Here is a 26,738-nt window from a genome sequence, read left to right as displayed (position 1 = left end):
TGCTAACCGAATCGGTAGTGTTGGATTGTAGTGGGCCAATACCTCTTTTGAAGTGATTAGGCATTTACATTTCTGAAAGGCACGCTTACACTCATCACTCCATTTCCATGTTACTCCAGTTTGCAGTAGGGCGTTCAGTGGGTGCAGAATTGTGGATAAATTCGGCAAGAACTTATGGTAGTAGTTCACCAACCCGAGGAACGACCTCAGTTGCGACACATTTTCCGGTGCTGGAGCCTTGACTACAGCCTCAATCTTGTCCGGCGACTTATGCAACCCTTCCTCATCAATCATGTGGCCACAATACGAGATTTGTCTCCTGAAGAACTCGCATTTGGCTCGTAGCCCATATTCCTGTAATCTTGTGAGCACCTGCTCCAGGTTGGCAAGGTGTTCACTGTTATTTTCGCCCGTAACCAGGATGTCGTCCAAATAACACTGGGTCCCCGGGATCCCTTGCAGGACTTGTTCCATCGCCCTCTGCCAAATAGTCGGGGCTGATGCTACCCCGAATACCAGTCGATTGTACTGGTAAAGGCCTTTGTGAGTGTTTATCGTGAGGTATTTCCTAGACGCTTCTTCCACCTCCATTTGTAGATACGCTTGGGCCAGATCAATCTTTGTAAAGCGTTTCCCTCCAGATAGTGAGGCGAAAATATCTTCTATCCGTGGAAGTGGATATTGTACTGTGTGCAGGACTGGGTTCACAGTTACCTTGAAGTCCCCACAGATGCGAACCTTCTTCGGTTCCCCAGGCGTGCTGCTCAATGATTTCTTCATTACAGGAATGATGGGTGTGGCCCACTCGCTCCAGTCCACCTTGGACAGCACACCCGAACGCTCCAGACTCTCCAGCTCTGCTTCAATGGCTGGGCGGATCGCGTAAGGTACCGGCCTGGCCTTTAAAAATTTTGGGTTTGCGTTATCTTCGATTTTTATCGTTGCCGTTACTCCTTTTAGAGTCCCAAGTCCTTGTTGGAACACCTCTTTCGCGTCAGTTAGAATTTTTGACAGTCGTCCAGGTGTGACGTCATCATCCTTTTTGTCAGTCACAGTTAGCGCCTGAATGGAATGCCAATCCAATTGTATTTTTCGGATCCATTCACGTCCCAATAATGGTGGTCCTCCATCTGGTAGTATATATAGATACAGTTTCTTGCTGTTGTATTCAACTGGCACCCTTATTTTTCCTCTGGGGTAGACTTTTTGCCCCGTGTATGGCTTCAATACAATGGACGTGTCCTTCAAGGGTATGTGTGAGAATAGCCGCTCATAGTCTCGTCGATTCATGACAGTTAGGGCTGATCCTGTGTCCAATTCCATCTTTACTGGGGACCCTGCTATCATGAGGGTGACCCAAATGGTTCGGTGATCCTCCTTTGCGATCACGTTGTGTAACTTTAGACAACTTAGTCTCCTGCTCCCGGAGTCCTTGTCACTCTCCTGATCTTCCGAACTACTGTCTGTCAATTTCTTTACTTTCTTGTACTTTTCCTTAGTAGTTCTTGTAGTGTTGGTTTTCTTTCCCGACCTGCAGACTCTTGCTATGTGTCCCATTTTCCCACATTGCCTGCATACTTTGTCCTTAACCCAGCAGTCCTTCTGATCATGGGTTGTTCTGCCGCAGCGATAGCACTTTTCTGCTCCATACGCCATTTTGTTAGCGCTGTATTCCTGTGGTTTCTGTTGTATTGCCGCAGCTCCCCGTGCTGCTGCTTCGTAGGATACTGCCACGCTGAAAGCCTGTTCTAGCGTCAGGTCCTTTTCCGAAAGTAGTCGTTTCTGGGTTCCTTCACTCTGGAGCTCGCAGACAAACTTATCCCGCAAGGTGTCTGCCAGTCCTGCTCCAAACTGGTAGTGCTTCGATAACTTGCGTAGTTCCGTAAGATAGTCAGCATTGCTCTCATCTTTGTGCTGGTTTCTTTTATGGAACTTGAATCTTTCTGCTATCACCAGCGGTGTAGGGTTTAGGTGTTCCTGTAAGATATTAACAATCTCTTCAAAACTTTTCTCCATTGGTTTAGCTGGGGTCATTAAATTCCGCAATAGGCCGTACGTTCTCGCGCCCATCAAATTTAATAATACCGACGCCTTCTTTCCATCGGCCACCTCATTTGCCTTGCAGTACACTTCAATTCTTTCCACATACGTGGTCCAGTCTTCTACCTCGTTGTCGAAAGCAGTGATACTGCCACTCTTCGGCATCTTGAGTGATTTAAAATGGCGCCTCCCGCGCTTTTTCTTCTTCCCCAATGGAATAAAATGGCGCCTCCCGCGCTTTTCCTTCTTCCCCAATGTAATAAAATGGCGCCTCCCGCGCTTTTCTTTCTTCCCCTTGCTGCCACGCTGCTCCTAGCGTTCTACAGGGTAATGGCGGCGACCCGCGGCTTCGGCACGTATCACTTTTCCTTCCCCGCGTTCTATCCTCTCCACGCTGCCCTGTTCTTGAGCAACGACCGCGCCCTGTGCGCTCCACCCCCTCTCTCTCTCTTCCTCCCGACAACGCTGCACGGCCCTTTTGCAGAGCCGCTCGATCGAGCCCGAGCCCGCCGCAGTCCGGAAGGGTCAGCGCACTACCTGCTACCAGCACGACTTGCTGGAACACCTCGACTGGGGAGCCAGGCCCAGCTCTCCACAGCCTCCCCTGCAACTCTCCGATGGATCCCTGGGCGGTTGCCCGCGGTCGACGCCCGCTGTTCTGACTTCGACCTCCAAGAAGCTTCTCTTCAGGGAAAAGATCCCCGTGAGGTGATGCAGTACTGCAGGTGAGTTCGAACCTGCCCGTCACCAGTGTAATGTCCGAGTATAAATAATACACGGACTGCAGGAGAACAATAAAACAGGTATTTACTTGAACAGAGGGTAACTTAAGACTGAAATACAGAAGCCTGCTATGGCTTTATATACAGGGGTGGTCACTGCCGGTACTGCAGTATAGAATCAGTTCTTCTCTTAAAGGCACATACACAACAACCTCCATCAGCACACCTGTGGAACCCACCATGATGCAGCGTCTGATGGCCGATGTCACAGCTTCCATTGCAGCACAAATAGCTTCCATCAAAGGCATGAGTGCTGCAGTGAAATCTCAGACTGCTGCCATCGTGGCTCTGGATACCATTGTTCAAAGGGGATTCCAGGGTGTCACAGCAGTCCATCCATCTGTCTTCCAACTGATCAGCAGGATTGCTGAGGCACCACCCGGGGAGAGTGGCAGTTGCTCCATGGAACAGGAACCTGCTGTCCTCTCAGGATGACATCATTCCTGCTTCCTGCAACTCCGCCAGTGCCCTTGCTGTTGCCTGTCAGCCAGCCAGCCAGACTGCTCCAGCCCAGGCCAAGATGGTGCAGTCTAGGCCCAGAGCTGCTCAAAGTCATCCTCCAAGGCCATCTGCAGTCTCCGCAATTGAAGGCCAGCAGCCTTCCACCACCCATGCTGCAGCCACTGGGGAAGCACCTCATAGGATAGGCAAAGGCACATGGAAGACTTTATGAAGGATGTCAAGGCCTTGTAGAAGGTTCAGAGGAGATTTACCAGAGAGATACCAGGGATGAGAGATCAGTTACGTGGAGTTGACTGACAATTCCTTTTTAAAATATGAAGGTCTCAGAAATTCAAAATCCCAATAGGTCTCAGCATCTCTTTTCCCTGATATAAGACAGGGTTGTTCTGTTCAAATCAAGAGTCAACTTGGAAAAACCTCAGGGAAGGGACAATAAATTTGAAGCTCCTGAAAAAGAAACAAAAATCACTTGGAAAATTCCAAGGAATGTTTTAAATTATTATAGGCTCCTAAAGTAGTACAGAAGTGAAAAGGGATCATTGGGTTTATTTAAAAGTTATTTAGAAAAGGATTAGCGTAGTTCCCAGTGTTGCGATCCTTTTATTGCTTTGTTCACTCAAGGAATTAGATAATCTACTTTCTATTGTAAATATAAATATATAACTATCATATGGCTGTTACTTGCTTCTTTGTCTTGTTTTAATTTAAAACCATTAAACTAATTTAGAGCAAGTTGTGATGTTCTATTTGCTCATTGAAGATTAGAACGAGATCCTAGGAAGGCAGGTCAAATCCAGTAGCTAAAAGGCAAATACCAGACAGGGCATTTTTTGGGTATAATATTGAAACCTTACACAGATCTCAAAACAAGAATACACACTTTCAAAGGTATGCATATTTGGGACTCAACCATGAGAGCAATACAGAATATAAGACCACAAAATGTAACTGTTTCTAAAATAATCACGGTCAGCTGCAAAGCTTCACAAGTATGCAGCAGGATGAAGTGGAGGCCATTAGTAAAGCAGTAAGTCAAAGAGAAACAGCATGAGAAAGATGAGGAAGCAGTGGTACAGCCAAGAAGATTGGTGCAGCAAGCACTCATTAATAACTGCTTCCAGTAATTCCAAATCTGGGAAATGAGACACGACACAGAAGCAACATGCTGTACATTTCCACCTATTGCACACTAAATGTTATTGTACACCATTCAGTGTCCAATAAAAACTGATCACACTAAAAAGAGAAAATTCCCACCATTTATTAGGTGCTTATAGCTCCACAAACTACCTGATGACACACAGGGGCTTTACTTTGCGGGTCAGGGGGTGGAGACCAATCACAGGGAGGGAGGCAGGCAACAGTGTTCATGGAGGGGCAAATATGGCAATGTGAGTGATATACATTGTAGGCCTCAAGCTATCTACCTCTGACAAAAGGTTACGAGAAAGATTTGTTTCAGCTTTAGCCACATCCAACAAGGCAATACTGCTAGTGCCTGCATATTAACTGCCAGTTCTGCAATGCTTTGAGGGGCAGGCTGAGCTAGATGCACATGTGGTCATCTGGAGATGAAGCTGTGCCATCTGTCCCTTTTTTTGCCATGCCACAAGTGCTGGGCACCTCTGCAGATGACATAGGATCTGCGTGAAAGCAGACTGCAGTGTACCACTGCGGAGCATGAGGCCTACTGCCAAGGTTCACAATAACCCAGCCTGGCAAATTCATCAACAGATTCCTGAAAATTGGAGCCAAAGATTTCCTTAGTTCATCACATGAACCCTATGGCCCCGATATTTACGGAGATAGGGGGTCGTAGCGGGTAATGCAGAGGTCCTGCAAATTTAACGGAAAGCCCTCATTTAAATTTTTTGTCTCCGTTTCCCAGCCAGCACAAGGCTGCAACCGGGGAGCAGAGAGGAGGGAAGGAGGAAGAGATCATGGGTCGGGGGGGGGGGCGGGGGGGGGAGGTTGCAGTTCGGGGGGGAGGGGGGGCTCCGTGGCGGCGGGCGGATGTACAGCGGCAGGTGGGCAGGTTTTCGGCGGCAGCATGCGGGAGGGGCGCGGCTGGGCGCCAAGGGCTTCGGGCCAACGGGCGAAGGAGGGGGGGGGCTTCATTTTGCGGGGCTTCATTTCGTGGGTTGGGGGATGGAGACTGATTGTGGGGAGGGAAGCAGATTTGGTTGAGGGGCTGGGTGGGGGGGAAGCACTTCTGCTCCTGCTGGTCCACAAGCAGTGGTGGAAAGGCACTTACCTCTTTGATCCAACCTTTCTCGCCTCCCTTCAGTGGTTGGGTTTCCAGAGCCCTGGGAAACCTGGCCCGCAGCAGTTAAATATGAAAGTCTGTTAAAATTTGAGGCAGGTAGCCTCATTAGCATATTTAATTAACTGACCTTTCTCTCAAGAGCAGGTTAGTCTCCTGCCCCGGTACCCAACTCCGTTAAAATTGGAAGTGGACGTTTTTGAGGCAGTTTTCAGATTTTTGAAATTTTTAATTGCCCATCCGACCCTCTCCTGTCCGTCATGGGGGTGGTAAAATTCTCCCCCATGGCTCGAGATGTGCCCAGGTTTGTACTTCCACTCTCTGGTGGCAGTGATGTTGCCACATGCTTCATGGTGCACTGCAGTCATGCAAATCCCTCACACAATGCTGCTGTGAAGTTGGATGTGCACTGCTGCACGTTTGTCAAAGATTTTTGCAGGGTCTTCAACACAATCTCAAAATATGTCAGAGGTCAAAAACAACATTCTTTTGAAACCCTTCTTCACACAGCCAAGAGATGCTTCTAACTGTAAACTTGGGCATCTGCTTACTTTTCCTGAGCTGCCACTTCCAATTACTGCTCCTCCTGCTTACTTTTGATGGTTGATTCAAACCTGCTTTTTCATCAACTTGCTATGTAAATATCCCAGGATGCTTGGATCTCTGATGCTACTTGTACCAAGTGGAGCATAACACATGACCTGCTGTGAAGTCAAATAATGTAGGCAAAGGTGGGTGCTTATACATTGCACTCCTGATACCACAAAATCTTTACCTCATTCATTGCCAAGCTGACCCAATTCACTGTTTGATATCTCATTCCAAGCAGCTTTGCCCTCTGATTTGACAGGAGGGTGGGCTTCCCCTTCAAACAGGGACACCATCTTTGCTGCACTTCCTGCAGCAGGACCTCCAAGGAGCAATAGTTTTCAAAACCTTCTTCAACCACTGCCATCAAAGAAAATGGTTCAAGTGATAATTCATCTCAGTGTTTAAGGGATATTGCTGACACAGAATGGCTGCCTCAGTTGCCTATATAACAATGATTCAAAATTAAATATTTCAGGGCACTTCATACAATTAAACTATATTAAGGCAGAGTAGTGCAAGCATTTATAATGCCTCTTGGTGTAAATGCAACAAAGCTGGTAAATATTGGCATTTGCTAAACGTTGACCATCATTCCACCATTGACAAAAAGCAAAATCCACACACATACCAGTTGAGATGTGAACCTTTTTGTGACCACTGTGGCAATTTTAGTTGCAAAGATCTCACAATATGCCTGACGTCTAGAACATTGAAATTTACTGGCTTCAAGCCTTGTGAGGTTGGCTTTTGGCTGGAGTTTGATTGCTCAACTGGAGGGATGCCAGCTGTTTTTAGATATTAACTATTGCCTGGCATTGAGAGTGTGGAACAGTCTGAAACTGGATTCCTATTAAGGAGATGTCCTGGAAAGTTTCCAACTGAGACTTTTCCAAATTCTCTGCAAGACCCTGCTGGCTGAAAGCTTACAGTTTGAATGACTGGCGCTTTCCCAAGAGTCTTCCCTCTTTAATCAGCAATCTTGCTAGGGGCAGATATATACCACTCACTGCAGCGTGACTATGACTAGAAAACACTCAGTAAGGTACCCAGAGGTCAGTAGTTAGACCAAAAATGAATCCTTATAATGTTATCACGTGGCTAGCTGAAATCTTGGAAACTTTCAGCAATTCTCCTTGATGACCAGGAAGAAATAAATATCTATTAGGCTCCTACCCAACCTTTTGAACATACTGTGTAAATAAAATTGGACAGTGTAAACATTTTGAAATATTCCTTTTAGGGAGTTTTTTTTCCAGGAAATAAATTATGAGAAGATTTGGGGATCTTTCTACTGGGCATGAACTGTCCATTTTTTGCCACTGTGCAAAGTCATACAGCTAAAGGACAGATTTTAATGTTTTGGGTAGAAGAAGCCTTTCTGATACTTTCTCAACCCCCACCCCGCAATTCCTGCCGAACCCATCACTACTCCTTTGCCTTCCTTCTCTCCTGCCACCATTCCAGGATTGAATCCCTTTTGAATAAGCCCACAACTGCTCTCTGTGCCTCTCTTGGCATTCTCCAAAGGGCCTATTGAGGCATCCATCGCTGCCTCCTTACAAGCAACAACCCCAAATGCTGCATCTTCCTCTCTCCCTGATCCTCCTGCCGAGCACGCCCACTGGGGGCTAACTGTGACAACTTCCTTCCCATCCCGCTCACCTACCACTATCCCCTTTGACTCTGCCAATTTACCAATCACAAATCTCTGTATTTCCCTCCACAATATCCACTTACTCATTCACTTGCCATCCAAAAAAGCTACTTTTCACCATCAGGAACTTCAGTTTATATTTACCTAGCTGGGAAATTCTAAATACTGTTAACAAGTTACAGATAAAACCCACCTCCTCCCCATGGTTTCACTACTAGACTCTGCAGAGCAGTGAAATCAGAGGATGGCCCACACACTTTGGAGCTAAAATAGACTGCTACCTACAGAGGAAAATCTAAAGTGAACAGATGAAATTGAGAGCATTTTCTAGATATATGTTCAGAACTAGCTCCATCTACAAGTTTCTTCAACCTCTACCCAATTTGTCCAAGCTAAACGGTATCCCTTATATTAGCAAAAGGTCTACTGAAGAGACTATTGGCACAGTAGCCACGCCCCACATTCTATTTATAGTCAATCTCAGTACCAGTAACAATGACAAAGTTAGTAAATTAAAGCCAACCTAACAGTTTCTACACTATGGCCTGAATTTTAATCGGGAGGCGGGTTGGGAGTTGGGGGGGCTCAGAAGCGGTCGGGAAAACTGGGAGAACGGGTTTCCTGTAGGCCCTGGCAAATTTAACAGCAGGACCTGATTTGCATTGGAAACTTCTGTTTCCCATCTGCAGCCAGCCAGAGGGGGCGAGTAGGCCCATGGCACTAGGCCGCAAAGAGGGAGGGAGGGAGGGGATCGCATGGGGACCGGAGAAGCACGGGGAGAGCCCACGACTCAGCAGAGGCCCGAAGGAGCAGGTGTGGGGGCCGGTCGGAGGGCTGGAGGAGCGGGGAGGTCGGGACAGATTGGAGGAGCAGGGAGGGGCCAGTACTGATCAGGGGGCTAGAACGGATGATCGGAGGGCCGGACAAGCCACGCCGGGGGGGCGCAGTGCGGCGTCGGGACAGATTGGAGGGGCGAGGGGTGGTCGCGACTGATTAGAGAGCCTGGGGGGAGGGGCAAACATCGGAGAACCAGAGGAGGGGAGGGGGGGTGAGCATCAGAGGGCCGGAGGAGTGGGGGGAGGGGAGGTGTTGTTGATCAGCAGGGTGCTGGAGCTGCATGATCGAGAGGCCGGAGGAGCATTGCAGGGGGGGGACGGGGGGACAATCGGAGGCCTGGCCTGGAGGATCGTAAGCTTTGTGGGGGGCTCTCAGATCTTGGGGGGGTGGGTTAGACAGAGACGCTGGATCCAGGAGGTAAGTGTAAAGGCAATTACCTCCTGGGTCCAGCAGTCCTCGCCTTACTTTAGCTGGTGGGTTTCACGAGGCCTGCAAAACCCAACTAGCTACAGTTAAATTTGAAATGGTGGTTAAATCTGAAGCACGGCAGCCTCATTATAATATTTAAACAGACAAGCCGCCTCCTTGGAGCGGGTTGCCTGCCCACCTCCCTCCCGCTTCTGTTAAAACCGGAAGTGGACAGGTTGAGGTCGGGATTCAGACTTTTAACACTTTAACTTCCCATCTGACCCCGTTTTTTGGGGTTAAAATTCCCCCTATATTTCTGGTATAAATATCATGCAAAACTGATGATTACCAGAAACTGATTGAAGAGGAGAACAAGAGTTTAATAAAAAAAACTGTCTTCCCCTCCCCTTACACCACAAAAATAGTGAGGATCACAGCTGGGGAGGATTATTTTTAAAGTTGTAGAAAATGTATTGCTTCCAGATCTATTGTCCTATGAGGAGAGATGGAGTAGACTAGGCTTATATTCTCTAGAGTTTAGAAGAATGAGAGGTGATCTCATTGAAACATACAAAATTCTTACAGGGTTTGACAGGGTAGATGCAGGGAGGATGTATATTTCCAGTAATTTCTGTTTTTATTTGAGATTTCCAGCATTTGCAGTTTTTCCTTTTTATTTCATTCAGCTCTATCTCTGTGTACACTTGGCTTTTGTCTGCTTCTCTCAGAAGATCTTCCCAACTGAACTAGAACATGTGGTCACCTGCCCCCTTTATGCTTTCACTAGACAAGAAGATGGCCGTTTGACCTCTGACCCTGTCTGATGGTTAACCTATAGGGCTGCCCATCAAACTAGCTACCGTCCTCTGAGGATGTGCTGCCTAGCTACAAAACCTCATGCTGTCTACCCACGAATAAAGTTCCTCCTGATGTTGCATGGAATTCCTACTGTAAATGGCTAGCCCATTTCATTCAAAAGAATCCGTTGGGAGAGCTGGTCCCAGCCAGCCTTCCCCTGTCAAAATAACGGGTTGGATACTGGACATTATGAATCAAGTCGTAAGAATTCTAAACCAGAGTTCATATCAAAATTGAAGCTTAAACCAAAAATCCTTCCTAGGTCAAATTGTTAATCTCTAATTATGACAGTTTATAAAAGAACATCTCCTAAAATAATTGTATGTGAATTTAATCAAAGCAAGTATGGAAATTACAAATGGAAGAAACTGAATAGCTTCATGTTTCTACAATATGGTGGTTCATCACAAACATTTACTAGTAATGTGATGAGGACACTAACAAAATAAGCACCTTACTTTGCTCAGCTGCATAGTGAAATTGGTCCATGTCAACCTTAATCTGAATCAGCAACAGCCACCTGCAGCATGGAATAAAGTGGTGCGTTATCTTAATCTTAAGGTGTCAGCCTTGACTCACTGGTTGCAGTTTTGTGTCTGAGCCAGAAGGTCGTGGGTTCAAGCCCCATTCCAGAGACTTGAGCACATAATCTAGGCTGGGGCTTCAGTACAGATGGAGTGCTGCTTTTCATAAGAGATGTTAAACCGAAGCCCCATCAGCCCTCTCATGTGGATATTTTAAAAAATCTCATGGCACCTCGCGAAAAAAGGCAGGCGGGGTTTCCTGGCATACTTGCCAACAATACCACTAAAACAGAGCATCTGTTCATTTATCTCATTGCTGTTGTGAGACCTTGTTGCACATAAATTGGTTGCCGTGTTTGCCTACATTACAACCGTGACTACACTTCAGAAATAGTGAATTGGCTGAGGTGTGCTTTGGAATGTCCTGTGGATCTGATAGGCACTATATCAATGAAAGTTTTTCTGCTTTCTCTTAATATGCCAAAGTCATCCTTTGTGAAGTCTGATTGGCTTATCCTTTCACTACTGGATTTATGCTATCAAAATGCCCTTTTCTGAACAAAAAGAGCAAGAATACTAATTATGTTTGTCATTTTGATTCTTAGAAATATCCTGACATAAGTATTTCACTTGCCTCACCTCCTAAACAAATGCAAATTGTGTCACCATATTAGTGCACTTGTGTTGTACTGTAAATATGAATTAAAATAATCTAAGAATGCCAGAAATTCTTGGAAAGTCAGTCAGCATCTGATAGAGATACATCAGCTTAACATTTCAGCTGGGTTTTAATGAAGAGCCCTACCCAAAATGTTAACCTCAAGGGTAGTTATACGGAGGCACAGACCATTAACTTGACAGTTAATCCCACTATGAACTGTATTAGCAGCTTTGTTAAAAAAAATTTACTTCAAAGATTCCTTGGCCTAGAAATTCAGTATCACCACGTTTGGGGCGTTATAGTCGAGTGGGTGCCAAATTTAGCGCCCGGCGCAATTTATCGCCACCTTCAGCGAAATTGACCTGCTTCGCCCCAAGTAGTGCTTGGAGCGCGAAAGCAGGCGCTGCACGAGTGTCCTAAGGTGCTAAGCCGGAGAAGCGAGGCGCTACCACCGAGGGCGGGCGCAGCGCAGGTGCGGACAGTTAGCGATTGCAGGCAGACACGCTGGCGCCGGTCAGCTCTTAAAGGGGGAGGGTCGATTTGGATTGCAGCCACGCCCTGCACATTGGAGCCCTGATTCTCGGCCTGGACAGACCTGCTGCCACATTCTAACGCCTAGGACCATGGAGAGGGCCAGGGAGCGAGCGCAGCGGTTCAGTGAGGGGGCCCTGCAGGTTCTGGTTGGCGCAGTGGCGCGCAGGCGATCTATCCTGTTTCCGGACAGTGGCAGGAGGCCGCTGCCCACCGACTACCGCAAAGCTTGGAGGGAGTGACCTCCAGCTGCATGGTACCTAGGACCCCTGTGCAATGCAGGAAGAAGTTCAACGACCTCACTCGGGTTGTCAGGGTGAGTATCCTTTTCAGTATCCTCTGCATCCCTGCATGTGGACCTCACTTTATGGGCAAAGGGTCCTGAAAGCCCCAATGGCCAGCCCTCATCCAACACCTATGGGCCTTTCATGAAACTCACATGCACATTCACCACTTTACACACTGTAAGGGCTATTCCACCATGGGAGGCAGTGCAGCCAAGATCAGGGCTTGACACTGTACTCAGAGCCCATCCTTTCTCTTGCAGGGCAAGCTGGCACACAATAGGAGGCAGCAGCAACGGACTGGGGGAGGCCGGCCTCACCTTAAAGACCTCAGCGATCTGGAGCAGCGAGTCCAGCGCATTATGGCAGGCCGGCTGATTGGCCCCGTCGCCACTAGAGATGCCAACCCCATTCTGGACAGCAATGGTAAGGTCATCACCTTTTTGACCTCTCTCCTTCCACTTGTGCCTCACACCAGCATCCTTTGCCACTATCGAACCAATACAGTGCATTGCAGCACTCATGCCTCCCTCGCTGCCGCCCTGTCCGCACGCTAAAGCAACTCTTGTACCTCCCTGCTTTCAGATGGTGAATCGCCAGGTGAGGAGGCGGGCCCTCAAGCTGCCACTGTGAGTGATTCTGAAGGCGAGGAGGAAGAGGAAGCCGGACCATCAGTGCCACCCTCAGCCGAGACAGCCCATGGCCATAATGGGGCACGTCCTCCCTGGAGGGGAGCAGGGGGGAAGGGTTTGAGGAGGGTGAAGCTCCAGGGCCCAGCGGGCTGCAGCAACGCGGGGGGTTAGGGAAGCTCGGCGGCCTTCTCCCCGGAGGGAGAATCTGGCCTCCAGTCCTGCTACAGTGAGCGCAGAAGAGGTGCGACTCCTTGCTGAAATGGGCGCCCAGGCGGAGCAGAGGCACACTGAGCTCATGGCTGCAGTGGCAAGGATGCTCGAATCCATTGAGTCACTGGCAAGGAGTGTCCAGGACTTTGGGGCAGCACAGGCAAGGAGTCTGCAGGACTTCGGTGCAGCACTGGCAAGGAGTCTGCAGGACTTCGGTGCAGCACAAGCAAGGAGTCTGCAGGACTTCGGTGCAGCACAGGCAGCTTCCATGCAAGTACTTAGTGGTGCCATGCAGACAGTGGTTGGTCTGATGCAGACGCAGATTGAGGCCACACGAGCACTCTCTGCTGCCACCCTCGCTGCATCGGGCACGAATCGCCGAGGCCCTCACCGCAGAAGGCCAGCAGTCTGTGCTTCAGCAGATTGCTCCGCATGCTGCAGTGCTGCCCCGTGGGAGTGCCAGTGTGTCATCCGACCAGGGAGTGCCTGTGCTCTGTCAGGATGGCAGCATTCCTGCTGCCAACACTGTCACTCCTCCACTGCAGCTGCCACCACCCGTAGGACAGACTGCTGCCACCCATGCAGAGTTGGAGCAGTCAGCAACCGGGCCCTCCAGGCTCAGAGCTGGTCCAGGCCGTACCTCAAGGGCATCTGCCGACTCAGTTTCTGACACTCAGCAGCCTTCCCCCAACCTTGCTGCAGCCACTGGGGTCCCATTGCGGGGGAGCTGCAGGGTGGGAAGGGGCCAATCTCGCAAGCGAATCAGATCACCCTCGCAGGCCAAAAAGTAGGAGGTGTGGCAAAATGCTGTTAATTTTTTTAGTGAAGGCCGAGGATCATGGTCATTTTTGGTTAACTCTTTTGTTCATTGTCTCCAGGTTGTAAGAGCCAGTTATGTGTCTGACAGCTTTTTTTGGGGGTTTCTCTGTATTTCTTTGTCATGTGGGAAGGGCACACAGTTTGTTAAATAAATAGTTGTCTTTATTCAGATTGTGCATGTTTGCTCTTTGAACTATTTGTTGCCTTGACCGGCTCAGGGTTTGCGGAACCGTTCCATTCATGTTCTTTCAATGGCACAAGCCATTCCCTCAGAGGGGGCCTAGAACCGACTTGCAATAAGCCGCTGACGGACGGCCCTTGCACTTTGTGCCTCCCTCCTGTCTTGGTGCTCCTCCTCCTCCTCCTCCTCTGCTGGTGCTCCAATGTCTGCTGGCAGTGGCTGAGTCCTGAGGATAGCCAGGTTATGCAGCACACTACAACGAAATGGGAGACTCGCTCAGGCGAGTACTGAAGGGCTCCCCCGGAATGGTCCAGACAGCGGAACCGTTGCTTGAGCACGCCGATTGTGTGCTCAATGATGTTCCTGGTCGCTTGATGGCTGTCATTGTATCGTTCTTCAGCAGGGGTGCTGGGCGCACGGAGCGGGGTCATCAGCCAGGTGCACAAAGGATAGCCCTTGTCCCCTAGAAGCCAGCCTCCTGGGTGAGCCGGGGCTTCGAAAAGGTCTGCCACAGAAGTCTGGTGCAGGATGAAGGCGTCATGGCTGCTGCCTGGAAAGCAGGCATTGACAGCTAGTATCAGCTGTCTATGGTCACACACCAACTGCACGTTCAACGAATGGAACCCCTTCCGGTTGCGATAATCCTCGGCATTCTCTTGAGGCGCCCGCAAAGCCACATGCGTGCAGTCAATGGCGCCCTGGACCATGGGGAAGGCCGCTATTCTTGCAAATCCCATTGCGTGCTCTTGCTGCTTGTCCAGGGTCATGGGGAAGGAAATGTACTGACGTCTCCTTTTGAAGAGGGCATTTGTGACTTGGCGGATGCAGCAATGCACCGCAAACTGGGAGACATTGGCAATGTCCCCAGTAGCGGATTGGAAGGAGCCAGTGGCATAGAAGTTGAGAGCCACTGTCACCTTCACTGCCACCGACAGAGGCGTCCTGCTCCTCAGCTGAGGCTGCATATCTGTCTGAAGCAGGTGGCAGATCTCAGTGACCACCTCCCTGCTGAATCGAAGCCTCCGAATACACTGCTCCTCAGACATGTTGAGGTAGGAGAACTGCTGGCGGTATACCCTGGGAGGGTAAGGTCTCCTGTGCCGACGCCTGTTGGCCCTCCTCCGTCTGACCATGATTGGCACTCTCTCTCGGCGTCTCTGAGCCCTCTCAATGCAATGGAGAAACCCAACGTTTCCACCCATTGCAGCCCCCATAATATGTGGCCACTCAAGGCTATGGCACTGAAAAATCAATCCAACTGCAAAGTTCTGGGCTGAAGCCAGAAGTACCTGTGCGAGCGCTGAGTCAATGCAGAAAGCTCTCTCCCTTTGTCTCTCTGCAAATCGCTCTCTCTCTCACACAGGAGTGGTCCAAAATGGCTACCACTAAGAAGCCAGGAAGAGTCCCCTTTAAATAGCGCCCCCCCAACCCCACAGCGACTGGGAACCGTTCCAGTCAACCAGTCGCTGGGAGCGCCAGGCGGAAAGGGGGGCGCCAGTGAAGTTCCGGTTCGGGGCGCACCAAGGGCGTTGCACCATGAAATGACGTAAGGATCTGCGCGCGCAGCTGAGCGGGCGTTGCGGTTTTGCGCCGCCGCTAAATGTCCGCTCAATTTCGCGAGAGGCGCAGGTTTCGCCGCGCCCGGGCGCTAGCCGCTTCGCGCCCCACTTATCGCCCTCTTAAGGCGATAACGGCTGGCGCTAACAACTGAATTTCTCCCCCCTTAAGTTTTAGTGTATGCTGCATTTAAAAGTCTCGAAGGTATGCTGGGAGTTGTAATCTGTTAAATCAAGCAACACAATTTAATCTCTAACTTCTAGATTTAAAAAGAATACAAAAATAGGCCCTCGATACCTATTTCCCCAAAAGGCACATCTACAGTTCAAAAATGTAACTCCATACCGTGTTTTCTGTGTAACAATTTTGGTTTAACATTACATTAGTTTCATCCTTAATAATCCTCAGCAAGTTTATCAATGCAATTTCACACACAGCAAATCTTTGCTGGGTCATCAAGTTAAGGTACATCGCTGAGGCAAAAACTGGAGGACAGTCAACTGCATTGAGCTTGCACATCCCCTAGAGACATCTACAATTGTAGAAGACTGGAAACAGTCCGGCTTCCCATGACATCAGTATTTTGTTTGGCCCACCCCAAACTGTATCACCATTTTAGTGCTTCAATGCTACACTTCCAGGTTGGATAAAAAGAAAATTGAGAATGCCAGAAATGCAGAGGATCAATCAGAATCTGAAAGAATGGAGTTTAACATTCACAAACTATAACACCCTCAAACACTTTTATAGAATCATCACAACATACAGCAATTTTGTAAATTGGAAGTAGTGAAAATTGAGAATTTTGTATTGAACTTGTCATCTGAACTATGGAGATACCAATGCCCTTCCAAACAAAGTAACAAAAGAAAGATACAATGAACTTGGGAACCAACTGAATGAGATAAGAGATTGCTATTTACTACAGTAATTGGGTCTGTGACTCTGGCTTAGTCTGAGGTTACGCAGTTTCTAAGTACGTGAATTAAGGAGAAAAGGGACCCTGAAATGTGTTCCAGGCACATGCTAACCTGTCTGCCCAACTGCTGATTAGTGTAGTGCAATCCAATACATTATGGAGATCAAAATTCAAGAAGTTAACCAATTACTAGCTGCACAGGCCATTCAGTGTACAAAATATGAATGTGCACCAAGTATTAGGTTTAGGATCAAACATCATCAAAAATGTACTAATCTTGAATGTACTTATCCCACTCAATTTCTAGTGCAGTGGAATGTCCGACAGTCCATTTTGATCAATCATCCACTTCAATCTGATCTTACAGTTCATATTAGAATTCATACATAAACAACATCATAAACTATGGTTTGACTCAACAGAAATTGATTTTGTGCAAGACTGTTGCAGATTGGAATTTTATTCTGTCCTGTTCTTTAAAAAGTTACTGATATTAATTTATAAAATCTGGTCCTATATGTATCTTAGGTCTGTCCCATTAGTAAATTGTGATTTTTATTGTAGTTACTTATAAATGTAAATATACTGACCAAAGGAAATAAAAACCAACTGTTAATAAAGTCACATACCTTTAGAAATATAGCTTTCAGTTGAACTGGATTTGCTTCCTTGGTCAAATCCAACTGGAAAAAAATAAAGTGCTGTTAACGGACAAATTACAAAACAGCAGCATATAGTACTCATCCTTCATGTCTAACGTACCAGATAAAATTATACAACATGTTAGATTTATATAAAGCTTAATTAAAAGGATGGGTTTTGACATTTTTAAAGGTGAAGGGAAAAACAGAGGCAGAGGGGATATGGGAGGGAGTTCACGAGTAGTGCCAAAGCAGCTCAAGACTCTGCCAATGGTAGGGTGAAGATATGGGAGCATGGGGCAGAGCCATGAGGACTGAAGGGAGCAGGAAGGGACACAAGGTTGGATGGAGAGTGGGGCAAGGGCATGGAGGGATTTCAGCATTGACAACTCCATCCTTTCAGCTGATACCCAATATCTTCCTTGCACAGTATTTCGGAAAAATATGCAGCCTCTGTTTTTGTACATTCATTAAAGCACGAGCCACACGACATCTAAACATTTCTAAACTAACTCCTGGATTTTCTTTCCCATTAACTGCTTGTGAACCTCAAACCCCTCCCAGTAGGGGAGTACATTTTAGACAGCAAACTCTGCATCAGTTATCATCTCAAAGGGACACTCCCTTCTCCCAGGCTGCACTCCATCTTATTAAATACCATACTATAGAGCATTTTGGAATTGTGGTGTGGACATACAGCGCCAATCAGAATCATCAAAATCAACATGCCAGTAAGGTGTTAACCAAAAGAGACTCGCTGACAGTTCCACTAATTATGAGCAAACCAATTTTACCTTGCTGTTAATTTTAATTTATTCAGTGAGTTAAAGGAATACTCCAAGCTAAGTCTCAACGATGGACTTGAGCACTCATGTTAAGTACTATCTCCAACTCTATTTATTTTATAAACTTTTTTTAAAAACCTGTAGTCGCCAGCTACAAGGTTCAAAGGCCTTCATAGGCTGGGTACTAAAATATGGCACCTTATCCCGAAGGGTCTTGCCTCCCACCGATCTGGAGTGCCGTGGGGAGGTTGGGAATTGAGGCTGAAATGCAATCAGACTCAAAAGGGCATTCCTCGAGTACATCTACTAATTTTCAGTACCAGTTGGCAAGTGGGCTCAGCTCAATATTGCAATCATGAACCTAATCACACAGTAATATATTCATTATGTTACTATGGTCCGAGATCAAAGGCAAACAATCTGACCTTAAAAGAGAAGGGAAGGCTAGGTTCTTGCTCTTCATTTCAAATTTTAATCTTAGGCTTAAAAAGAAAATCCAATTTAGGTCTAGTCCTTGGTTTCTAAATTTTAGTCATATTTTTGTATTTCCCTTCTAATCTTTTCAGCAATTCTTTAAAAACATGCATCAAAATGTAATTTTTTTACCATTTCTTACACAACTCAAATTCATAAGAAATGTTGAGAAATAATAAACAGATCTTGCAATGTCAACTAAAACTTTAATCATCTGTTTCAATTTCCAACATCTGTTCCAAAAGTTATGGACCACTGATTAAAATTATTTCTAGAACTAAAGCTTGTAGCTTCATAAGAAATGTAATCATAATTTTCATCTTAGTTGACAAAAATACAATCATTTTAAATTGGCAAAAATGTTTGCCTTTCGCGTTGACTAAAGCAACACTTTAGAAGATACACTACAAAAATGAAGTCAATAAAAAGTAAAAGTTAAAGGTATTGTTGGGATCCAATGTCATTAATGCTAAATGCTACCCAATAACTTAATTGCATGAAAGTACTCCATAGAATCACCAGCACAGAAACAGACCATTCAGTCCAACTTTTTATAGTCCACAGGAGCTTCCTCCCACTTTAATTACTGCTTCCCACCCTACCTCCGTATCCCTCTATTCCGTTCTCCCTCACATATGCATCAAGCCTCCCCTTAAATGTGTCAATGCTATCTGCTTCAACCACTCCATGTGACAGCGAGCTCTACATCTCACCTCGCTCTGTAAAGAAATTCATCCCAAATTCTTTATTTGACTTGTTAGTGGCTCTCTTATATTTATGCCCCAGTGTTCTAGACTCATCCACAAGTGGAAACAGTTTCTCCATATCTACCTTATCGAACCCCTTCATAATTTTAAAGACCTCTATTAGGTCTCCTCTTAGTCTTCTCTTTTCCCATGTGGTCTAACCAAGTTCTACATAAATATAACATTGCCTTCCTTTTGTATTCTATTGCTCTACAACTGACCCCTAGTTCGTTGTTTGCACTTTTTATGGCCTTATCAACTTGCTACTTCTAACAATTTCTGTATCTGTATTCCCAGATCTCTTTGCTCCTCTACCCCATTTAGTTTATCTCTAAAGAATAAGTAGTCTCCTTATTCCTTCTACCAAAAAGAACCATTTCACACTTCGTTATATTGAATTTAATTTGCCATTTATCCACCCAATCTGCAAGCCTGTTTATGGCTACCTGTATTTTGGTGCAGTCTCCCACATTATTAACTATACCCCCAAATTTGGTATAATCTGCAAATTTCAACACCCTAACTTCAATTTCTGAGTCCAAAACATTTATGTATATGGTGAATAACAAGGGTCCCAGCACAGATCACTGCAGGACACCACTTTCTACTTTCTGCCAGTCTGAGAAACTTTCCCTAACTTCTACGCTCTGTTTTCTGTTTTGTAGCCATCATTCAATCCATTCTGCTACTAGGCCCCTGACTCCACACAACCTGACCTTTGGCATGCGTCTCGTGTGGCACCTTATTAAAGGCCTTGTGAAAGTCCATATATGCCATATCCGCTGCAATGCCTTTGTCTACTCTTTGTTATTTCTTCAAATAATTCAATAAGGTTGGTTAAACATGACCTTCCTTTTAGAAATCCATACTTAATCATTTTTATTATATTCTCCACCTCTAGATATTTTGTTATCTCATCTTTTCGCAAAGATTCGAGTATCTTTCCTACCACTGACACGGACATTTCTTTTTTCTTTCACTGACAGTAAGCTAACTAGTCGCTAGTTCCCAGGGTTAGTTCTATCTCCAATTTTGAAGATAGGAGTTACATCTGTTGTTCTCCAATCCTCTGGTACTATTTTTTTATCTACTGAATTTTTATATATACTAGTGCTCTGCTATCTCCTCCCTAGTACTTTGAGTATCTACGGGTGCAATCCATCTAGACCCAGACCCTTAGCGTCCTTAAGTTTGGCTAGTTTGCCTAGGATCTCCTTTCTTTCTCTTAACTGTTGTAATATTCTTCTTGATGACTTTATCTGTTATCATTTCCTCTTTGTTAGCCTCTTCAGTGAAGTGAGGCAAAGGAATCTATTTGGCATCATCTCCTGTGCGTTTATCTTGCTCATCCCTTAATCATTGGCCCTATCCCAATGCTCCTTTTGTTACCTATGTCCCTATAGAATAATTTACTACTTTTTATATTCCTTGATATTTTCATTTAATATTTCTTCTTTGCCTTTCAATTCATCTTTTTAACCTCTTTCCTAAGCTCATCATATTCCCTTTTGTCATCCTCTCATTTATTGTTTATGTACTTTGTATATGCATTTTTTCTTTTTCAATTTTATCCTCACCCCTTTATTTATTCATGGCATCTCATTCTTTAGTTTCTTTTCTTTTAGTGGACTATATTTCTCCTGAACTCTATTGGTATCTCCTTTAAATATTGCCCACTGTTGTTCTACTTCTTGTCTGTCAATATTTTGCTCCACTTTACCTTCTTTAGCTCCTTCTTCATTCCCTCGTAGTTGGCATTTCTACAATCTATTACATTGGTCTTTCTCCTATCTATATCTCTCTCAATCATTATTTTAAACCTTATTATATTGTGATCATTAAGCACTAGTTTATTTCCCATGCTTACTTCTTTTATCTGCTCCAGTTTATTTCCCATTACTAGATCTACTTCCTAGTTGGTGGTTTTACATACAGGGTCAGAAAGGAGTCTTGTACACACTGTAAAAACTCCATCCCTTTATCCCTTCTCCCCTTTCACTCTCTCCCTGCCAATTTATTTGGGGTTAGTTGAAATTGCCCATGATTATGATTGTTTTTTTACTCATTTCATACATTGGCCTACATATTCTCTCTCCACTCCCTTTCCACTATTTGGTGGTCTGTCGTATGCCCCTAAAAGTGTGACCGATCCCTTCCTGTCCTTTATCTCAATCTATATGGATTCTGTTTATATCTTTGTTAGTTATGTAATTTCTTGCTACTGCCATTATGCTAATTCTGATTAACACAGCTACCCCAGCACCCTTCCTTCCTTCCTTATCATTTCTATATACATTATAGCCTGCAATATTGTAACTGCCAAACCTGTCCTGTCTGCAGCCATGTTTCCATTACATTTTTTCCTCACTTCTAATTATTGCGTCACTGGGTGTGAGTGCTTCAGGAAAACAAAAAGGCCAGCACCAGGACTGTGCTACTGAAAAGGCTTCAGTTAACCTTTCATTCTCCTTTGCTATTGCAAAGCTGTTAAGATATGTTATTAGCTGTAAGCAATACACACCAAGAGAGCTTCCATGCTTACTTGTGTATGTTAGCATGCACATAAAGATGCTGAAATTAGGATTCCAAATTAACAGTATCCACATGCCTCAAGGCATCAAAATAGGCCGGCAATTTAGTTATAAAAAGCCTGATTTTAACTCAGGGCGGGAATAGTAAGAGCAGGGGGGGGAGCGGGGAAGCAACAATCTTGCATGACATTTTAACTCCTAGGCCTCATTATGATGGGAGGGCTGCCCTCCTGATCTACGCATTTCCCAACAGTACTTAGAGTGGGGATTCACCTGTTTTAGCGAGGTTGCATCCCTGCTTGCATTTTCCAGTTAACTGCAGAGATGAGTCAAAGGGCTGACCCTACATTCCTGCTAACTCCCTAGTAGAGGGTAAGGTTTAGGAGGGAGGTTATCTTCCCAAGTACCCACAGTAGCATCCCCAAAGCCACCGTCAGGCAGGCCGGGAGAGAAGTGGCGGAAAGGGTCAGTGCCAAAAGCGTTACCTCCAGGACCTGGGTTCAATTTAGAAAGAGGTTTATGACCTCACAAAATCAGCAAGGGTGAGTACACCTCTTCATTGCTCCACTTCTCTCAACACCACTTAACCACATTCCTCCCACCCCTCCAAACTATTACCTCCCTTCCATCACAATCATCATGCAATCACAAGCGCACACCGCAACACCTCTCTTGCCCATTCCAAACATACACCTCTTCCTTTCCTCGCAACAGCACACTCTACCGCCATTCTCTTCTTACATCCTACTGATTTCACAATTAATCATCTTAATTACGTTGAGCCTATTGGTCTGCAGTGAGGTTTCATAGCAGCTTCCGAGTCTGCATTGTCAGAATGTCATTGATTTAGACGTTGTGTGACTGGTTTGGCTGTTCATCAATGCAGGATGAAGGGAGTGGTGAAGAATATAACAAGGATTGTTATGCAGAGAGGCTCTAAGTTCTCAGGGTAGGGGCGTGATAAGCTCAGCAGAATTGATTTAACTTTGGTTACAAGGTGATGTGGCCCTCCTTCCTCTGCAGCTCCCTCTCCTTCCCCCAGGTCTTCCTCATCTGATGACTGCTGCTGTTCCACCTCCGAATGCAGGGTTCTCTATAATGCAATATTGCAACATGCAGCGGACCACAATAAGGGTGACACTATCTAAGACGTATTGCAGGGAGCCCTCCAGAGGGGCCCAGACATCTAAACCGCTGCTTGAGCGTTCCTAATTTGTGTTCTATAAGGATCCTGTTTGTGCCCTGGCTTCGATTCTATTTGCGCTGCTCAGCATGGTACGGTTGTGCGGGAGTGACATCAGCCAGGTCTGCAGGGGGTATCCCTTGTTCCCCAGCAGCCATCCTATCATGTTCCTCAGAGTCAAATTGTGGGGGTATGGTAGAGCGTCTGAGTATAGATGCATTGTGGCAGCTCCCTAGGTACTTGCATGATGATGTCCCTGTGATCAGCCACTCACTATACACTGATAATGTGGCATCCTTTTCTGTTGATGAATATTGCTGGCTCAGGTTCCACTGCCCTGCCGGCAATGTGTATATAATCTATCACACATGCGATGAAAGCCAGCAACTGCTGGAAAGCCACAAGCTCTGTCCTGGTGCCTGCTGAACTCAGTAGGGAGGATGATATACTGCTTGGCCCTGGCAAATAGAGGCACTAGTCACCTGATTAATGCAGCTGTGAACTGCAGCCTGAGAGATGCGGCTGATGTCCTCTGTTGCAGCCTGAAAGGAGCCAGTGGCATAAAAATTCCACACTGCGATGACTTTGATGGCCACTTGTAAGGTAGCAGGCATCAGGTCCTGTTGCAGGAGGATGCAGAGATCTGCAACAGTCTGTATACAGAAGCACAGCCTTCTCCTGCACTGCCCCTCAGATAGGTCCAAGAAGGTGAACAAGAAGGGACTGCGTGCAGATTGCCTTACCCAGTAGAGGACCTGCAGACCCTCTGTGCTGGGTAAGGCCTCCTGCACGCAGCCCCTCCTCTTTTGCCTTCTGAGAGGCTCAGGTTCTGGTGGTGGTGGTTGTTGATGCTGTTGCTCCTCCAAGTCTTGCTCCATCCAGAAGAAAGAATCCAGACTGGCTCCCATAATAAATAGAGAAAGCTCACGAAAGGATTGTAAGGCAAGAAAATAGTAGACATTGTGATCTGGAAGCTGGAAAAACATCTGCCAAAACAGACAGCTAAAGATTCTGTGATCCAGTGAGCTGCAGCTGAGATCCCCCTTTTATACTGCTTCAGAGGCTGTCAGAAACCAATCCCGCTAAGTTTTTCTGGTGGGTTCGAGACTGGGTGGGGCATCTGCGATTTTGAGTTAAAATGCAATGAGGCCAGGTATGACATCATCAGAGTACGACGTTGACCTTTTAATTAGGACCCCGGTTGCCTGGGGCAGGCACCTGATACACAGCCAGAAACAGGTCAGTTAAAATGGTGGAGGGCAGGAAGGGTACAGGAAGGCCCCAAAAACGATTTTAAGCCTCCAACTCGCAATGTTCCCGCCAGATGGGCTGGGTTAAAATCGGCCCTATAGATTCTAACCCAAATAGCAAATTCCCTTTTAAAATTCTCTACATATCAAATACATGACAAATGTTATCACTTTTGTGTAAAATATATCTCATTTGTTATCTTTTCTATGTTTTGGTTCGGATTGATTTGCTGAATCCATGAGCTAAACATCAAAATTTACAAATTTGTTAGTTTAATCTACAATTCATAGAAATATAGATGAAACAATAAAATTGAATGGGGAACTAGTCTGTACTAAATAGAAGAGTTATCAATTCAACCATACCATGACTTGGAAAAACTATTTAAAGCAAGTTTAATTTTATGAATACATAGGTCAAGAGGGCATTTACACTGGACATATATTACTTCATTTTTAATTAATACTGACAAGAGAAAATTGGGTTGAATTACTTCCTTAGTATTTGGCAAGATAGCAGATCTATTTATCTACAATGCATGAAAGCAGTGGGTGTATAAATGATTCAGAAAAACAAAACGGGCATTTCAAGATAGTGACAGGGCTTAAACAGTCGTTCCTTCTGCCTTATTGGTGGGTAGCTGTTAAATATGGTTATCAATTATGTCTATTACACACAAGAATTCAAATGTATATTGTGTACAAATACACATAAAGAAACTGTAACAAGTTCCAAATTTACAGAATCTACATGCCAAACCATGGAAATAATAGCAAGATCATCAATAAATAACCTTTACCTATGAAAAGAACTGTCCAATAGAAAGGCAGTACATCACTGACATAAAATGTTATTTCAAATCAGTGCTAAAGTCAGGAGTGCTAGACAGGGCATACAACACTTGCACATCATTTCTGAGTCCCTTGGTGCTCCAAAAAATGTACATGAACAGGTCAATTACTGGAATCATCTTAATATGCTGCGCAGCTGTTTCTGATCCAAAGAATACAACATACAGATCTCTTTTACATTCAACTTCTGCTTGCTTTTCTAGGGCTATTCCTTAAACTAATAATGGACACACAAATTCACATCATTTTACAAATGAGGACTAGCACAAGCTACTGACCTCAACAACAAATTGCTACACACTTGCAAATTCACTGTGATTTGAATAACAATTTTCAATAATGCTCTATGGCATAATAATGATATAGATTCACTCTGAATTTCCCACATGGACAGTCCCTGTTCTCAGCTGCGCCAAGCATATGGCAAGCACCATACAAAAAGAGAGGCAGCAAGGGAGCAGTGGGAAAGTCAGAAGACCTCCTTGTGGGTCTGCTCCTTGGCCTAGCCAAGGTTCCCAGTTCCAGGATGGACGCAGCCCGTGGGTGTATCTTGGCTCTGGCTGCCTACCTCTCTTCCATGGATTTGTCCGTGGCCAGGTGGCCCTGGAAAAGGAGCACATGGTGTCTGCCGTTACACTTGAGGCCTTCCACGACCAGTGGGCACTGCAGGGACTGGAGTGTGTAGTGGATAAAGGAAACATCATTTAATTTGTATGATTTCGATTTTATTAGTTGTGCCCCTCTAAAAAAGGGCACTTCTGTTGCTTTATTTGGGTTGATGACACTCCTTATGAGTTAACCAAAAGAGGTATATTTAAGTTTAATGAATTACTCCAGCATGCTTTGTATATATTGTATACCAAATACACTGAAGTACTGAAAAGAATCTCACAATTAATTATGTGCATTTATAAGTTGTTTTGTCTGATAGAAAACCAGGGAAATGGAATGCAAGCATGTAAGCAGTCATGCCTACAGGCTGCTCATATTCCTAGTTTGTCAGTAGTAGAGATAATATCGATTTTGAAAAACCATTTAGGCCCCTTTATCAAGATGGCAGCCAACATGCCCGACCAGCCTTTCTCGAGAATGCCATCCTACCAAACTTTTGAAACTTTAACTACATACACCAAAATACCAAGGACACAATGGTGAATTTTTGTTTTGCAAAGTAAAAATGACGTGTTTGGGGTGGGGGAGGAGGATCGTGCAAGCCATTAATTCTGTGGGGGGGGATCGTACAAGCCATTAATTCTGTGGGGGGGGGGATCGTACAAGCCATTAATTCTGCTTTTAAAATAACATCCTCAAAAGAAGAATGTCGCTTGAATTATTTCAACTCTTGGTGGTCAATGGGGTCGAAGAGAAGAAACGAGGATCAGGCGAGGAACCTGAAAAGCAATTGACCACCGGCGGACAAAAATATTACTTAAAATCAAGGCAGCAGAAGACCAGGGGCTGCACGGTGCCATCTCCCGACCCACCCCGGTCATGGTGATGGTGAGTGGAACCGAGCCCCCGGCCCAGCCCGGCCACCTCTCACCTTAGCGGCCATGCTCAATCTCCGCGCTCCACTGCAAAACAGCCCCACCCCCGCGCACCACGTGACCACTCGCAGTTGATTGGCTAAAACCGGCACTTGACGCGTTCACAATATTGTCTCTGGGTGCAAGAGAGCAGGGAAATTTAAAACCAAAATACAACACATGGCAACATAAGAGGAAGGAACTGAAAAAAATGTAGCACGCAGCAACATGAGCACATGGCAATATAGAAATATAGAAGATAGGGCAGGAGTAGGCCATTCGGCCCCTCGAGCCTGCTCCGCCATTCAATGCCATCATGGCTGATCATCCAAGTTCAGTACCCGGTCCCTGCTTTCTCCCCATACCCCTTGATCCCTTTAGCCTTAAGAAATATAAGAAATAAGGCCTCTACTGCCTTCTGTGGTGGAGAATTCCACAGGTTCACCACTCTCTGGGTGAAGAAATTCCTCCTCATTTCTGTCCTAAAAGGCCTACCCCTTATCCTTAGACTGTGACCCCTGGTTCTGGATTCCCCGA

At 45.7% G+C, this 26,738-nt stretch overlaps 1 long non-coding RNA gene across 1 annotated transcript in view; it reads right to left on the bottom strand.

Annotated features, from left to right (window-relative positions):
- LOC147117369 (uncharacterized) overlaps nucleotides 1–26,322 on the bottom strand; it is a 61,843-nt gene extending 35,521 nt beyond the window's left edge. The window contains exons 1-2 of the long non-coding RNA XR_015078439.1: nucleotides 26,219–26,322; nucleotides 16,843–16,896 (exon numbers count right to left, since the gene is read on the bottom strand). This is a non-coding gene — a long non-coding RNA (uncharacterized LOC147117369). The remainder of the gene's footprint in view (nucleotides 1–16,842; nucleotides 16,897–26,218) is intronic.
- Nucleotides 26,323–26,738: the final 416 nt, after the last annotated feature.

Source organism: Somniosus microcephalus, chromosome 5 (assembly GCF_052327205.1).
Source record: "Somniosus microcephalus isolate GS21.2 chromosome 5, FLI_Smic_1.0, whole genome shotgun sequence".
Classification (NCBI taxonomy): Eukaryota; Metazoa; Chordata; class Chondrichthyes; order Squaliformes; family Somniosidae; genus Somniosus; species Somniosus microcephalus.
The sequence above is the reverse complement of the archived record's forward strand: the minus strand, read 5'-3'. Positions and strand labels throughout refer to the sequence as shown.